The following is a 12,579-nucleotide window of genomic DNA, read 5'->3' as shown; positions in this document are numbered from 1 at the left end:
GCTAGACATACTTAATTCAAATCTCTTGTAAATCCTTCGCTACTCCTTCATTTGTACATGCGTACCTTAATTTACAACATAATATGTAAATGAAGGAACATTGTTCAATATAATATATACATTTTGTATAATCTGAGGTGTTGAAAGAATCTTTTGAAATGAAATTTAAAGGTACATTAAATATTAGGTTGGCTCCCTTTCATCTGTGTATTACCTATTCTCCTTACTTTGAAGGGCGTATCTCCAGTTTATTGCAAAATCATTGGTATGGAAATTTTCTATTAATTCACAAGCATGGAAAATAGTCTGATTGCAATCAGAAGTATTTTACACATCGTTTACCTGAGCAAACTTTAATAAAATCTAAATATCTACATTTTATTATCGTAAGTTTTGATTCTTTATACACATCATGACACAGTGCCTTTACCTTATTAAAGGAATGGTGGCCTGGGCCCATATATAGAGAGGGGAAAATCAGGTGTTTTGTGAAATGGAGAAAAAGGTCCATTTAAGTTAAAATGTGATACAATTACTTTTAGCACTTTAATACTACAAAAAAATAGCATGTCTCAGACTGAGACCGTCTGACTATTTGGGGGGGGTTCTTTTTTTGGGCAGGTGGGTGAATGTACATTGTTAATTTAAGACCAATGCAGTCTTTTTTGACCCTGATTTAATTTTATTGGTATTTAATTTTACTTTTTCTAGATTTATTTGTCTAACAAAATCATATCTTTGCATAGTTTTACATAAATGCAGAATATGTATCTATTTTGACAGGTTAAGGTCGTTGACTTCAAACCACTTGCCCCTCATCGCTGTGGGTTGGAACCCGACAGGGACTTTGGATTTATTCATGTGAGGAAGCTAAGATAATAATCCAGCTAGCTTACGGAATGTCGGTGGTTCTACTCAGGTGCCCGTTCGTGCCTGAAATAATGCACGGAAGGGCACCTGAGGTCTTCCTCCACCAGTAAAGCTGGAATGTCGCGATATGACCTATACTGTGTCGATGTGACGTAAAACCCAATCAAACAAACAAACAAAATTTTGACAGGTTTTTCATACAAATGTATATAAATAAGTAATTCAATTTACACCAATTGGGATTCAAATTTAAAAACTAAAGTATAAAAGAGCATAAAGCTATATTAGATGAAAAGTTTTTGTAAAAGTTCAAAACACTACAAAAACATTGCTTTTTTTATTCTTATGCTAATTTCTCGGAAAAGTAATTTCTCGAAAACGTTGTAACATGCAGGCAATGTATGTGTTATTCAAAACACATGCATGTTGTTATAAAAACAGATTAAAACATTCCGGAGCAATAACATTCCCCTTCTTTAAAATACTCGTTGCAGGTTTTACCAATTATTTGTTGCATGTTCCACTCAATTTTTAAATGAAATATACCGCTAAATTTGTTTTAGTCTATGTATTCTGTAGCTTTTTTAATTGTGATATAAACAATATTTTTGCGATCAAAAGTCACCTCAAATATAAATCTTTATTAATATTTATGTATTTAGTCAATTAACAATTATTACAATAACATAAATTAATAATAACTCTAATATTCCATACCTGACCAGTAACACCCGTTACCAGAGCAATTTTACGATCATCCATATTTTGCTAATATTCCTTAATATGTATTCTTTATATCAATCAAACAGACGTGCCTTCTCCGTAAAACCAACTTTGCCTTAATCAACAGCTGTATTTAAATAGGATATTACCAATAAAAGTACTTAATCCAGCGCAAGAATTGTTTTCCTTTGCAATCCTGTTTAGTGTTAATATTTATTCGTCAGAAAGTTATTTCATATGCCCGTTTAATCAGAGACAATGTAACTTTAGACTTTTTTGTTTTTTCCTTTGATTATTTCCTTTCTTCAATTTTTCTTCACTATCAAGTCAGTCACAGTGCTATATAAGCACACATATGAAACAAACAATTCCTATTGTCTTAATCACGTAACTTTAAAATCTATACCCCCTTTTCTGTGTGACACGTCGTATGTAAATGAAGTCAATTTAGGACAATATTTTTTTCCTTTATCTTTCTGTAAATACATAAATAGTGGCTTTTTTATCCATAAATATTAATACACATTCCCAATATTAGATATCAATAGTCAACATCTCTTCTTAATTTAATATTGTTGTTGTTGTTTTCTACTTCAGATATTTAATATCATACAAGCACTATTATAGCTCTTCAAACGTTACCTCTGTTGAATATTTTCACCAAGATTATGACACAATCTTGAGATTTTCACATAAACTTGAACTCTTCCCGTAAAATTTTGCTCTATTTCTATTCACCACAATATAAATTTGTTCACAAAAATTTGTGATTAAAAAAAAAAAGATCCTATCCAAATGAACACAATGTGAAATATGAATACTTAGGGAAATAAAATAAATACAAAAGTTAAGAGTTTAGAGCCTTTTTATAAAACATGAAGTCAGGTTACACGTAAGCACATAAGAATTATTGGTAATAACAAATTTTCTAACGTCAAGCTTCAATGAAAATCATATTTTCAACATTATGAGTTTATATATTGCATGCATGAAATGCTATTTTGAATTACCCTAATACTTTAACACTGTGTATTCAACCTTAACCAAAAAATGTACATGCAATAGATCACTTAAATAATTACGCAAAAGGGCACCGTTTTCATTCAATAACTTTTTTAAGACCCGGCTTTTTTAACAGTGATATTACATACGGTACATTTTTTTCCCCTACAGGAACAGTTAAACGGGGCAGTTTTAGCTAAAGTTGTGATCTTTATTTGTAAACCTATACATTCTTTCATGAAACATTAATGAGCCATTCGGCCTTTGTGAGAAGATTGCACCCAGATCATTGTAATTGATAACACCAAAGTTGACATTCCAGTATAATATCACATCCCGGTTGAAGTCCTGTTTTACTGGGGCTAAAACAAGTGCACTGTTTTTTTTTTCTATGCAAGGGAGACAACTTTTACAGCAAAAACACACAACTAAATCCCACAGAGTATACTCCCTTGGTTTAACTCTACAAACGATACATCAAAATATTGAAATACTGCCTGAACTGTGAGTGAACACTGTCCCCTTTTTTAGAAGTTTTAAAATCATTAAATTCTAACATTTTAAATAAGAAGAAAACAATAAGATATGAAAAATACCAGGGCTCTCAGTAGGTTCAGAATTTCACGAGTCAAAGACTCTTTGGCCAAAATTTTCATGAGTCAAATCATTTTTTTCTAGTGTCATTTGACTTCATGAATCATTTTTATATTACAAAAATGACTGTATTGGAGGTCATTTTTGGAGATTCCAAAGTCTAAATTGACAGAAAAAATCCATAATTATATATAAATGTCTATATACCCCCCCCCCCTCCTCCACCTTAAAAAACAACAAAATAAAACAAAAAAATGAATTGCTGTGAAAGAATAAAATAAGCAGCAGTTTTTCTGATTAAATGTATAAAATATAAAAAAAAAATATCTTTAATTGTATGCTATATCATATTAATTTTAAATACCAAAATGTACCTGAGAATATTTAATGGAAAAAGAAATAACAAATGCGCAGGTACTCCAAGTTAATCAAAGACGTATTATTGGCGACGCCGGTGAGCGGCGTCGTCTTTTATGGAATGCTTTTTATTTTGGCCTATGGAAGGAGCTGTTATTATTAGCAGTTAATTTCATGTTGTGTTAATTATATTTATTTTGATTCGTAAAAATCAAGTAAACAAATATGTTGTTATATTTGTATTTAATAACTTTATATAAAAAGCATGTGCATTGTGATATTATTTTCACGAAATTGCAGGCTCAGATTAACAGCTTGTCCCTTTGTTTTATTGACAATACTAAAACCCGGATTTCGAATATCGTTGTGGTCTACATTGATGCTCATTCATTTATATATTTTCAAAACTTTCCTACAAGAAGAAAGTTCACCTGCAAATGAGTATTAGGATAGGTAATGGACTGTTTGTAAACGATTATCCTATTGATTTTATCCATATTACGTTTATCTGTTGAACAGAATGGTTGTTTTTACAAAGTGTACCGGTATCCGGATGTTGACAGCTATCCGATTTTCTGCAATTACTGCTGTCACATGGCCATCTACTTTTTTATGAATACTTTACCATTAATTTGCATGGCATAATTAAAATGAGCCTGCAACATTTCTTAATTTTGATGTTTAGGGTGTTCTTTTGGGTTTCATGTTTTCTTTATTTCAAGGGGAAGTTACTCATGTTTACTAAATTATTTGTTCTTTTCTGTCTATCTTAGGTATTACTTACAATTTTTGTTTCATAAAATATACCAGTTGTAAGGTCATCAAAAGCATAGAGGCCCTGATGAGTGAATATTGATATATATATACTTTCACTGGTTTTATATACCCAATATTTCATATTTATTTAATAGAAACTTGGAATTATTAATGTTATGTGCAATTACATTTATATCTTAGTATATTGGTATGATGAGACTTATAATATTTCTGAATTTAAAGAGTTACAGTTATGTCATTATTATTAAAGAGACGAGACTTTCATTTAAAGTTATAAATGATAATACATGTATCGATATTGATTGAAAATGTCCTGAAACTTGGATCAAGCAATATAATTGATAAAGCCTCAAAAAATCATGTTCTAAATAGTTATTCTAATTTTTTTCTAACAAGTGCATAGTTTGAAAAGGACAGCTTCTGCCTTATCTATTTATAATGGAGGGACACCGGTCTCAATCTCCAGGTCTCCTGAGTCAACCCGACAACAGACTTTTCATAGAGTAGATCGATACTTGAATAAATTTGTACACTAAATTTTATAGTGGGTGATTTGTGCCACATGAAAACCAACAAAGTACAAAAAGTAACCGGGCGCCAGATGAAAACATGAAAATACAATCTACCACAAAGTGGTTCGTTTGTTGCATTTTCATGTTTTCGCCCGGTGCCCTTGATGTAAAATACAAATCAGCCTTCATAAAATTTCTTATCATAGATATTGTACATGTATTAGCACAGTTATATTCTCTTTCAAATTGACCTGTTATAAATAATGGCACAACCAATAACTGTCTTAGTCCTTTTTAGTAAAAATAATTATACAATAATAATTATATAAATTGTTATTTTAATTAAGACTATGAGTATGTAACGTTTTTTTCTTTTTTATTAATTAAGAATTAATTATCTGTTAATTTAAAAATCTAAATATCTGTCACGGTTTAGAACTGTTCACTATTTAGGGGAGACAATGTGTAAGCAGCCAGATAGCTCAATCGCTACAGCCGCGGTAAATTATTCTGTGGGTCACAGGTTTGAGTTCTGGTCAAGCTGAAAGTTTTTCTCATCCTGTTACTGCAAATAACCATGAGTTTAATTCACCATGCTCTGTAAACATCAGAAATTCGAGTACATGAATCAATATAGTGGGGAAAAAGGTTTAGGTTTAGAACTGTTTCATTATTAAAGAGAAAATGTGTAGCCGGCCGGATAGTTCAGTTTGTCTTCTGAAAGTCATGTTTTCGAATCATGGTCAGGCAGTTTCAGTCAGGGTTAAGAAGTGGTTTTTCAACTGACACATGTTTGATTCATTTAATAGATTGCATTTAATTTGAAATGGACAAAGGCAGTATTGCGTGATACTTTTAAATCTACAAAAAGCATTTGGTACAGTTGATCACACTAAACTGCACATGAAGAAGTTCTTTTTTCTTCTTCATCATCTCTTCAAGCATCTGCCATATGTAATGACATTCTTGCATGGTTCAAGTCTTATCTCTGATAGCAGCTGGTGAATGTGGCTGGTACTCCTTCTCTCTGAATACCTATGGTGTCCCCCTGATGTTCATTTTAGGTCCTCTTTTATGTATGACATGTCTGCAACCCTAAGCAATAAGCTTTTATTATATGCACAGGCACAAGTATCAGACCTGGGAAGAAAAAATATTACCAGATTGATAAAAAAACCTGTGTTCATCTTAAAAGTGTCACAAACCAAAAAAAAAAAAAAATGTAAATGATGACCCCCTTTAAAAATATACTTTAAGTTAATAGTATATTTTTAAAGGGGGTCATTATTTACATTTTTTTTTTTTTTTGGTTTTTGACACTTAAGATGAACACAGATTTTTTATTAATCTGGTCATATTTTTTCTTCCCAGGTCTGATACTTGTGCCTGTCATTATATGATGATGACTCAGGTATCCTTGTATCTGGTAAAGTAAAACTTAAGATCGGTTTATTGACTATAAATTGTCTTTGCATCTTGGCAAGACAGAGTCTATTCTTTTTGGTTTAAGTTTCAACATAAACTGGGCCAAGCCTCCAGGTCACATGAAATGGTACTGCTATAAAGTACACATCTTTTGTTAAGTATTTAGGTGCAAACCTGGATCAAATTCTTTTGGCGTCGCCCTTTGATGCTTTGCATCAATGCTTTTCTTGTAAACCTTTAAAAGCAATCAATAATTGACACCTCAAGTATGTAATTCTTATCAGTTGTGTAGAGCTATTTTTAGCACTGTCAAATTGCAGCCACTGAATTGTCGCGCTTCAGTGCACAGGGTATAAACAATTGCTGTGTGTAAAGCATTTTATACACCGCTTATACTGCCTGTTGACATTTTTAATGAGTGAGATTTGGACATTAGCAGGATTTGATAGGTAATTAGGGGTGGATTAAAGGTAATTATTATTGCATAGCTGAAAATCCCATGTGGCAAATTGACTCTTGAGCAGATTTTATCACGTGTCAAATTTGTGCATTTCCTGATTTTCACGAGTCAAAACCCGAATCCCCGTGTCAATTGAGAGCCCTGAATACTATTTAAAAAGAAATTGTTTATACATGTAGATGCATTTGAAAAACACAGATAAAAAAGCCCGTTAAACTTTAAAAAGAACTTTTACATATTATCAAATGTTTGTAGCATATTATGATCAACATCTGTTAGACTGTTACAATATATAACTAATCTATATGAAGCTTGTAAGTATATAATGTGTAAGAGTTAAGCCATTATATAAATACCATTCAACAGAATGACTTTAGCTTCCCTCCAAACTTTGAGTACCTAACATGTCTTGGTTTTTACCATAGTTAATATCACTATTAATATATTATTTTAAAATAAGGAGCCATCATAAAAAAAATTATGGAGTCTAGAATAACAGGCTGGTACAACTTTACATATATATCGAAAGTATAATATCATTAGCAACTTAGTATTGCCACAAAGGTTTAAAAGAAATACAATTTTTTATCTGTTTGACAAATTTATTCAAATATTTGAATGCTAGCTGAAAAACAGACAGATTTTCTCAATAATTATAGAGATTCTTTTTGGTATTTTGATATAAACCCTTAGATTACTGGCTACCCATGTGGCCAGTGCTGACCCATCAGCCATATGATCATAGTCCCCACTATACTCTATTCAGTTGGTACATACTTTGAAATTTTCCCTAAAATTGATGAATCACTTCATCGTTTTGTCCAGATTGAAAGATGCACAAGTCCATTTCAGATATTTTATGTAGTTGAAGGGCTAAATTCCCTCAATTTCAAATGTAGCAAGGAAGGGGTTCATGTTCAACCTACAAATAATGTCAGTGACTAAAAAAAGTTATATTAACTTTCAATGACTGAAGTCACTTTCAACAACATAACCAAACCGAACAAGTCCTCGATTATCAGTAATTTTAAAGTATCTATACCTTAGCAACCAAGAAATTCAATCGTGTATAGATAAATGTCTTTTCTAATTGTGTATAGACAAATGTAAATAATCAATTCTGCAAAAGAAATAAATTTTCCTTTCACTATCAAATTTTAAAACACATTCCTATAAAATGTAATCCTTTGACCCAGTTATAATGTTATCTACCACAAGTGTGAGAAGAATTAAATTATTTCTTGCAGTTGAACAAAATTTTAAAACTGAATCATTTTCCTAAAATACATTCATTCTTTTTCAGAGAGAATAGAATGAAGATACCTGCAAAAGACTGTTGTTGCTGTTGTTGTTGTTTTGTCATTCCAAATCTTCAACATTGGAAGTTCAAATTAAATAATAAACTCTAACTCTTATAATTTTTTGTTTAGCTTAAATTCAAGTGTTTTTAAAAGATCAATATATCATCTTAAACAAGTCCAGGCAAAATATACCCTTTACAATGTAAAACATTATAGGTCAAAGGGGTGGGGTGGGACAGAAACATTAAAAGGACTTAAACTGCGTTTTAGATGAGTTTGGAAAAAAAGTTTCATTTTAATCTACAAGCCTTAGAACATAACTTTTACTAAAGTTGGCAAAATGAAATCTTTCTATGACTTGATCAAATAACAATATCACAACAAATTCTCTCTAATCATGAGCTGCTACCAAATATAGTAATGACACAAAAAAGAAAATGTAAGATTGACAAAATGTTTATTACAGAAATTGGCAGATGGTGCACAAAATATAATAACTCTTAATGTACCAGGTGTGCGTTCCTGCATAAAGTAAATATACATTTACTGCATAATTTACTGTGTCTAAGGACTGTTGGAAGATCAAGCAACAATGGGATTAAATATCAAATAGTAATTGAGTTGGTTTTGAGAAGACAATAAAAGACTTTAAGAGCTGTCTGTAAGATGGCATGCTGCACTTTACAATTACAGACAAGTATATGTATATAGAACTGTCAACAACATCATTTGGTTTATACAGAATCTATTTTAAGTTCGATTGTGTGGGAAGCTTATAAAAAGCTAGAAGACACACTTTCAAATCCATTCCTTGAACCAACCAGTACTGGGCAATGAGTGTAAAGCTCTTGCTCAAGGAAACAACGAATTGCCACTGACAGGATTTGAACCCAACAACATTATTTGTACAAGTCTTTGAAGGATTATGACAGATGAGTCTTAACGTAAAATTTTAAGCTCAGGGCTTCCATTATAAATCAGTCCTCAACTCTGAAAGTCAGAGACTGTAAAATGTCTGACATTGGAAGTCATATGATATAGGTAAAAGGGAGAAAAACATTATAAATAATTTTGGACTAGCTAAAATCAAAAAGTACAGTAAATGATACCCAAACTTCCACTTATAGAAAGAAGACTAAACAAACACTGAAAATATTATCTGTGATATATACTGCAATCTAGATAATAGTAATTATAGCCAGTGCTTAGTATAGGATAGATCATGAGTACCAGTTGGATGTGAGATTTATCAACGAGCGAAGCGAGTTGATAAATCTCACATCCAACTGGTACGAGCGATCTATCTGACTTAGACCACAGGTAGTTTTCTCTGTTTTAGGTTAAGATTAACATGTATTAACGGTTTTTTCTCCGACAGTTACATAGGGATATCCAAATATTTCTTATTCAATCTATATGGCCTTATTGAAGGCAAAAAATGCACGAGAAAAAGGCATAATTCATGTTCTTTCATAAGTTACTTAATACACAATCTATTGAATGATAGAAAGATTTCACATTCTATCGCAAAGGTGCACTCAGAAGAAAATTGGGAAGAATTTAACATTTCTGAATGATAACATTATAATTTCGAAACTTGGGAGATTTTTGTTGTTATTCCTGTTGATTCCTCATTTAAGTGATTTAATGACATACCGGTAACACCGTACACAGCGCTTGGAAGCAAGACTGCTTACCGAAATATATCCTTAGACAGAAATCATGGGCGGTGGCTACTTATCAAGAGTGGGCTCTTTGGAGAAAGGGGCAGGTAACTTTCATTAAACGTTTTCCTTAATGCTTAAACAACACTAGGGTTCAGGATATTTATTGGTTGTTCGGCTGAAGTTGAAAATATTTTACTTGACGTACAGATTCGTTTATTTATTGTATGCTTAATATACATCCTGCATTGACATTTTTACTTCATTCATGACCTGAATAAATATTGCAAACGTGACTCTGAAGCCTTAAAGCATAGGATTTCCTTAGCATTGCAACCGTAGCCCAGTCACCGTTCGGAAACTCCACCTATTTGCCCACCAGTGGAATCCCTATTCCCAAACGAGTAAATGAATGCACATCTACAGTGTCTGCTATTAAGAGTGAGCCGGGCATAATTCAGGATGCGATTATTGAAATCACAGTGCCTGAAAATATAAGCACAAAAACCGTCGTAAAATTTAGATACATATACATGTATAGATTTATATAGATAGAACTAGAAATGTGTCCATAGGACACTGATGCCCCCACACGCCACTGTTATGGCAATCTTATGACTCTAGGTCAAATATTTTTTGGACTACATGTGCCACAAGTTGAAAACTAAAAATCAACAAAGGGCCATAATTCTGTTAAATTTGGCCGCAGCAAAAAATCCTTCCTTTACTATGATCTACACATTAAGATTGTTAATCCCTGGAAGTTTAAGCAAAATCTGCCATCCGGTTTAAGAGGAGTTGCGTTCACAAAATTTCTATATAGAATATAATGAAAAAATCAACAAAGTGCCATAATTCTGTTAAATTTGGTTGCAGCAAAAATTCCTTCCTTTACTACCATCTACACATTAAGGTTGTTCATCCCTGGAAGTTTAAGCAAAATCTGCCATCCGGTTTAAGAGGAGTTGCATTCACAAAATTTCTACATAGTATATAGTGAAAAAATCAACAAAGGGCCATAATTCTGTAAAATTTGGTCGCAGCAAAAATTCCTTCCTTTACTACCATCTACACCTTAAGGTTGTTCATCCCTGTAAGTTTAAGCAAAATCTGCCATCCGGTTTAAGAGGAGTTGCGTTCACAAAATTTCTACATAGTATAGAGTGAAAAAATCAACAAAGGGCCATAATTCTGTTAAATTTGGTCGCAGCAAAAATTCCTTCCTTTACTGCCATCTACACATTAAGGTTGTTCATCCCTGGAAGTTTAAGCAAAATCTGCCATCTGGTTTAAGAGGAGTTGCATTCACAAAATTTCTACATAGTATATAGTGAAAAAATCAACAAAGGGCCATAATTCTGTAAAATTTGGTCGCAGCGAAAATTCCTTCCTTTACTACCATCTACACCTTAAGGTTGTTCATCCCTGTAAGTTTAAGCAAAATCTGACATCCGGTTTATGAGGGTTGCGTTCACAAAATTTCTACATAGTATATAGTGAAAAAATCAACAAAGGGCCATAATTCTGTAAAATTTGATCGCAGCACAAATTTTTTCCTTTACTACCATCTACACCTTAAGGTTGTTCATCCCTGTAAGTTTAAGCAAAATCTGCCATCCGGTTTAAGAGGAGTTGCGTTCACAAAATTTCTACATAGTATACAGTGAAAAAATCAACAAAGGGCCATAATTCTGTTAAATTTGGTCGCAGCGAAAATTCCTTCCTTTACTACCATCTACACATTAAGGTTGTTCATCCCTATAAGTTTAAGCAAAATCTGCCATCCGGTTTAAGAGGAGTTGCGTTCACAAGATTTCGGGACGTACGGACGGACTGACGGACGGACTGACGGAATGACGGACGGACGGACAAGTGCAACGCTATATGCTCCCACATTGTGGGGGCATAAAAACGCATTTCACATCATTATTGCTAGTTTTTTTTTCTTATTTACAAATACAGTAACTATTCTTGTAAAATGATGAAATGTCGAAATAAGTTGGTAAAAGGACTATTGCTATTTGTTTGTTTTTTTAAAAAGGGAATTAGGGCCTACACTATTTACTTTACCATATACATAGAAATTTTCCCCTCATAAAGCGTGCACATAACGGGTTTTTCCTTTTCAGTTGAATTCAAACATGATAGTTATATCAAACACTTTACTGTGATGTGTGGGATATATCAAACACTTTTTAGCCTCTCTGATTGGCCGAGAGAAAACAGCTGTGGTCTAACTGTTTTTATACAAGTGTAAACTGTTAAAGCTAATTATCTATCATTTAATACCATGTTATAAATCCCATGTGTAAATAGTACTAAACTAGTCAAATGTAAGCTTCTTTAGGTAATATTGTGTACATTTAAGGTATAAAGTAAAATAAAGTTGCACTAAAAGTCGTGGGGTTAATATAAAAGTTAGGAAAGTTTCCCAAGCTGCCTTTGTAACCTAAATGCTGGTACAAGTTCCCACATTTAAATATTAAATACTCAAGAATTTGTTTTGTTCCAGTATAAGAACTTAAATTTTATTTCTTAACTTTGCTACTACTCTAATTATATGTTTTATGCACTGTTTGTACAAATTATGACTAATCAAAATTCTATAGTATAATTTTTGATAACATATATATTTACAAGTGTACATAATTTTCAAAATACATATATAATAAATATACTTAAAGAAGCCAAAAAGCTCTAATAATAACTTACCTATTGTCCAAGTCCTAGTATTTATATATACATAATTATCATATGTATAACTTTACTGTATCATGTTTAAAGGAATTCTCAAAATTTACAAATCTAAGTGGCTTAAAGTGCCATTATAGTTACACTTATGTCATTTATAAATGACAACAAGAAAACGTGTCCATAGGACAGGGATGCCTTGA

The sequence above is a fragment of the Ruditapes philippinarum genome, unplaced genomic scaffold, assembly GCF_026571515.1.
Source record: "Ruditapes philippinarum isolate M1 unplaced genomic scaffold, ASM2657151v2 ctg4742_1_1_1_1, whole genome shotgun sequence".
In the NCBI taxonomy this organism is placed as follows: domain Eukaryota; kingdom Metazoa; phylum Mollusca; class Bivalvia; order Venerida; family Veneridae; genus Ruditapes; species Ruditapes philippinarum.
Note: the sequence above shows the minus strand (reverse complement) of the source record.